Source organism: Physella acuta, unplaced genomic scaffold (genome assembly GCF_028476545.2).
Source record: "Physella acuta isolate Inbredline_101_S28 unplaced genomic scaffold, ASM2847654v3 ptg000926l, whole genome shotgun sequence".
In the NCBI taxonomy this organism is placed as follows: Eukaryota; Metazoa; Mollusca; class Gastropoda; family Physidae; genus Physella; species Physella acuta.
In genome coordinates, this window is record NW_026732443.1 from 141,142 (window position 1) to 147,141 (window position 6,000).

Genomic DNA, 6,000 nt, shown 5'->3' on the forward strand with positions numbered 1-6,000 from the left:
CATGAAAGGCTAACCCAAATGTTACACGCCAAGCGCTTGAGTGGAACCCCCAGGAGGCAGAGTCTTCTTGAAGAACTGAAGTCAACAGGGATGTCTTGGGAGATGGCAAAATTAATATCTGGGGACCGGAAGAAATGGATGGAAATGGTGGAGGCCCTATGTTTCATAAGGAGCAAAGAGGATTAAGTCAAGCAAGTCAAGTCATCTACCTGAGGTTTGTGATCTCCCCTCGCTCTGATTAATTCAATCAAGAATGTTTCCTCATCTATAGTTTTTTTTAATTTGTTTATCAGCAGCATTTTCAATAAAAAGAATTTCAAATAGTAAATCAATGACTGCAATGAGGCTTTAAAAGAAAATTCTTTCCTAGCCCTCCAAAAGTCACTAGTAAAAGGTAGCTGAGGCAGTGGCGGAACTAGAAAAAAATGGCCACCCCGCAAAAAAATTTTTTAGGCCCCCCCCCCATATATATATATATATATATATATATATATATATATATATATATATATATATATATATATATATATATATATATATATATATATATATATATATATATATATATATATATATATATATATATATATATATAATTATATATATATTTATATTTATATATATATATATATATATATATATACAAAATACGAACACAGCATAGGTCAGGGGTCGGCAACCTTTTGAAGCGGAAGAGCCAAAAGTTACAATTTTCAAAATTTCCCTGGTTTTAAAGAGCCACTAACATTTGTTTTTATTTCAAATATTTTATTTTTTATTAAGATTATTAGTATTTGTTCAAGGAGCTGGAGAGCCGCATCTTGATATCAAAAGAGCCGCATGCGGCTCGCGAGTCGCAGGTTGCCGACCCCTGGCATAGGTTACTCATTACTGGCCTGTTCGGGTTTTGAAAATAAAAATGTTTTTTTTTTCAATTTAAACAAATTATTACATATTTTCATGTGTAAGTGCGTTGGTGTGTTTTTAGAAAAACAGTTTTATTTTATTTGCTTTGGGTTCTTTAAACATCTATTTGGTCAAATGAATATTAAACATGAAATCTTTGTAGAAGTAATGGTGTCTCGTGTTATGATTATTTTTGTTTTTTTTTTGTATTTATATTATTAATTTTAAATATATTTCCTTTTTATACAAGGTCATTCTTTAGTAAGTACTTTATGAAAAAATATTTATTAACAGAATTAATTGCTTTTTAATTTGTTTAGTACAAATCTATTAAAAGGAGCTTATGAGCACACCAATTTGACTATTTAAAAAAGGGGAAATAAGTCATGGAAGTGGTTTGAACGTTTGCTTATCTTTGTTAGGTTTAATTGTAGAAGAGAGAGGACTTGCCTCTCACAGTGGTTTAAAAAGAAAGGGAAAAAGAATATACAAGAGCGTGGGGATGGTGTCTATAGAATAAATATAACCAAACCGCAGCTATGGTAATCGTTTTACAAAACAAACATCAAGTAAAAAATTGCAAGAAAATTAGATTTTTTTTAACTATTAGGGTCGGCCGTGGGCCCCTAAATGGCGTGGGCCCCCCCGCATTGCGGGGTCTGGCGGCACTGTAGTTCCGCCCCTGAGCTGAGGCAATGTAAGTGAAGTTGAAAGCTTCCACAATAATACTACTTAATATATATGAGCAAGATTTACAAATTTAGTGTCGGGTTGGTTAGAGATAGTAGTTTTCATTGGTATTGTTTAAATTTTAAAAAATTAAATTTAAATTATAGTGAGAATTGCTTTTAGGTAATTCCCCAGTGTAGTGCCAGTTATTATTCAAGAACATTAGAATGGGAAAGCAGTTAAAAAACCAGTAAAACAATGCCGTAGTCTGTCATGCCGTTCCAGAATTAAACAAAAGTAATGTAAACCATATTTTATTTAGCGCTATCTTTTTTAAAATTCGGAACGTTTAAAAATTTGGATCAATAGTCCTACCATAGGCATAACCCTAATCTTCCAAAAAAATAAAACTAATTACTACACTTGACTTTAATATTTATATTAAGATATATATTTATTGTTGCTAATTTACTATTTATTTTGGTTTCCATATGTCGATTCAACTTAAATAGGCCTAAACCATGGTTTACACTTTATTTCATTTTACAGTAACTAATGTGTATGAAACGCAACAAACTACAAATATCAAAAGATAATTTATAATTTCTAACACTATAATAATGCGTACTGACTAAGGGATTACCTTGCTATTATTATTACGATGTGACTAGTCAGAAGAAGCTTTTGCCCCTAGCTAAGGCTGGCAGGCAGAAGATGCAAAACACCAATGGCCTTAATAACTTAAATAAGGCTAAAAATGGGCTGAAATTACCATAAATAGCTGTGCAATGCACTTATATTAGTCTTTGTTTTAGCCTTATTCTTCTAACAAAACTAACTGTATCGTGTGGTTGAGCAGTTGCGCGCGGTTTGGGTGGATTGTCAGGGGGATAGAATCTAATATAACTAGAAAGAGTAAAGAGATCTACCCATCTAGTCTGTAAGTAAAGAAGTATAACATCTTTTTAAATAAATATTTTTAATAGCCTATTTTAATCTACTATTTAAGTTTGTATTATCAGGACTACTCATAAGCCTGAACAACGAAAAGTTAGATAAAGATACTGCAGCATAGCAGCACTATCTGTTTAGTAAATATGCGCATCTTTTTCAGGCTAGAATCTGCCTTATTATTAATCTGAATTTTAATATTGAATATTATTAGTAATAGTAGGCCTATGTAATAGTAGATCTACTGTCAACTTGAAAGTAAGTCAACTCATGTCAACTAAGAACTAACTCATGTCTGTTACAACTTTTAGGTAATCTATCGTTTTAGGTGCGTAAGATCGTCCAAGGCTAGTAATGTGCGAAAAAGTTGCCTCATTGTTAAGGCTTTAATAGAGGTATTGTGATATATTTGTGTCAAATATCATAGATAACTGAATAATAAACCAAATTCAATGGCTAAATATATCAATATAGGCCAGAAATTAACTTTAAACAACAGTGTTTGCTTGCAAGATTTGCTATATAAACAGCGGCCATCTGTAAGTTAGAGTGGTTTCCCCTGAATCACTAACTATAATTTTACAAAAAAATTTTTTTTTAAAGATTTGCTGTTAAAGCAGAGGCGTAGCGACCCTTCCCGGCGCCCGGGGACAAACTTTCGATTTGCACCCCCCTCTAACTTTCGATTTGCACACACCCCCCCCCCTCAAACTTTTGATTTGCACCCACCCACCCCCCCTTCAAACTTTCGATTACTTTTTCCAACCCATTTTGGCGCCCTCTAAGGTCGGCGCCCGGGGACATCAGTGTTTCTTCCAGACTTTTTTCTCCGGGGGGGGGGGGGGGGGGGCACTTGAAATTTTCGGGGGGGGGGGGGGGGGGGGGGGGGGGCGGTAAACTTACTTCGGGGGGGGGGGGACACTGTTAAAAGTACATATTTTCTATATAAATTATATAAATTTCATTTCGTTCGGGGGGGGGGGGGGGGGGCGGTAAAAAAATTTCGGGCCCCCCCCCCCCCCCCGAAGAGATGCCTGGAAGATGCCCCTCTGCGCAGAGGCGTAGCGACCCCAACTGGCGCCCGGGGCGAACTTTCAGTTTGGCGCCCCTCCCCCCCCCGATATATATATATATATATATATATATATATATATATATATATATATATATATATATATATATATATATATATATATATATATATATATATATATATATATATATATATATATATATATATATATATATATATATATATGAGAGAGAGAAAGTTCGACAGTCCGGAAAAGGTTTAATAATTACGATGTATGATTGTCGTTCCCTAAATCTTTACTCGACGCCAATTAAATTCCACTTAAGTTGCATTGTCCGTTAAAAATGATTATTAATGTCAGAAAAAAATAAACCTCATCTGAGTTAAGAGGGCAGTTTGTAGCAGGTGCTAATTCGTTTAGGACAGTCTTTTTATGTTTTATCTTTGGAACAGTCTCTGTTATGACATAGTACATAGTTGGATTATAAGCTTGTTAGATTAAGGTCATACGAAGTGTTTCCTACGCCTATATTCCTTAGGAAGCCGAAACGAATAAAAAGAAAAAATCAAAAGCGTTTAGAAAAGTGAGTTCCATCGAACCCAAGAGGTTCGGTAAGTCAGTCTCAGGGCTTCCTCAGAGGTCAAAACTCATAGCCGAATCATATGATTCACGATCACTAGAAGGTGCAGGTCTACTTTTGGTCGTGTTGTTAGAACAATTTCGATAATAGTGTATTACAGTTTAAAATTATGTTACGTTGAACAAAGTAACAAAGTGTGATATAAAAAAAGCAATAAAAACAAGATATATTCAGTACAATATAATAATTGTCTTCTCTCTTAAATTTTTTTTACAAAGAGTGTCGCCTGATCTGATTCCTCGCGTTGAAGTTGAGAGAATCGCAAGAATCGTACAAAATACTAGTCGCGTCATTTCTTAACAAAACTGGGTGGTGAAATTGTGCTTTAAGCGTTAGTAAAGTTGGTTTCTTTTCTTAGTGTTAAAAGAGTTATCTACTCACCAATCCAGTGTAAATCCTTGCGATTTTAATTGGCGAACCCCCCCCCCCCCCCCCCCACCTTCTTGACAAAGTTGGTAGAGCGGGTTTTAAACGTCACTCTTTTTTTTAATGTCACACAATCGTACAATACGCTTTAGTACAATTGGTTTGTTTTATAAGTGGTAAAGTTTATCAACTCACTAATCCAATGTAATTTTTTCTGATTTTAGTCATCGAAAAAGCCCCCCCCCCCCCTCTAGGAAGCTGAAAGCGGTCTTTTTGTCTGATCATTGTTTCTTAAGAGTATATGTTTTACAGTTACAAAATCAAGGTAGAAAACAGTAAAATCAGTATGCAAAGGCTCTTAGCCGTTAAATTTCTTAACTTTGACTGTTTATAATTCAAAACTGCAGCTGAAAATGAGCTTTTAAAATATTTTTTCTACCCCTTTTGGCGCCCCTTTAGGGTTGGCGCCCGGGGCGGCCGCCCTCCCCGCCCCCCCTTAGCTACGCCTCTGCCTCTGCGCCCCTCTACCCCCCCCCCCCCCCCCCCCCCCATCGCTACGCCTCAGTAAATGAGAAAATCATAATGCATCTGACAAAAACAGGTAGATCTAGATCTAGTCTTTTTTTTTAATGAAAAGTTTTAATACAATTGTTTAAAAAACAGGTACATTCATGAATTATCAGAATTAATGAAACTTTGAAACATTCAAAACATAAATCCTCCTCTAGATCTACTCCTAAAAATGTGAAATAATTACCAAAAGAGCAGAACCCACGGTCTACCTTTGTTGAAGAAGGCCGTTCGATTCAACGCTTCCGGGTTTGTCATTTTCGTGGAATCTCACAGCTCATGCGCTTACTAAAATGACGACCAGTTTCGTTTTCACTATACGGTAAGTATAGGGATAGATCTATACACAAATGATTACGAGGCAATTGTTAATTTTAGAAATCGGAACTAGGCCTATTCGTTTCTATTTAAGTCTGTTATTTAAGAATTGTTAGATCTACTTTGGCCTAATTTCTCTGTTTGTCTCGCAAGCGGCGCGTTAGCGAAACTAGCTCTATTTTCTTCTTGTCTTTCGAATCAAATAACTGTAAAATACCGCTCCTTTTTCTAACCAGACTATGTTTTTCCAAAACTTGAAGGCATTAATTTTACACAAATTACAATTAACTGGTAATAATTTATTGTAGTTATGAGATAAGCTCTGTAAAAATAATAATGCCATTTTATTATAATCGTGTTTGGTTAAAACGAGGCGCGGGAAAATATGTGCTGCGCCGTGCGGCGTCAAAACGGCCAATGACAAAACGGCTCAGAGCCGGCGTTAGGGGGTGACAAACGGGGCGGTCGCCCTAGGCCCCGCTCTTGAAGGGCCCCGCGCTTCAGCACTGTCGTTGTTATCTGAATTAGTTTGTAAACTTAAAAAAA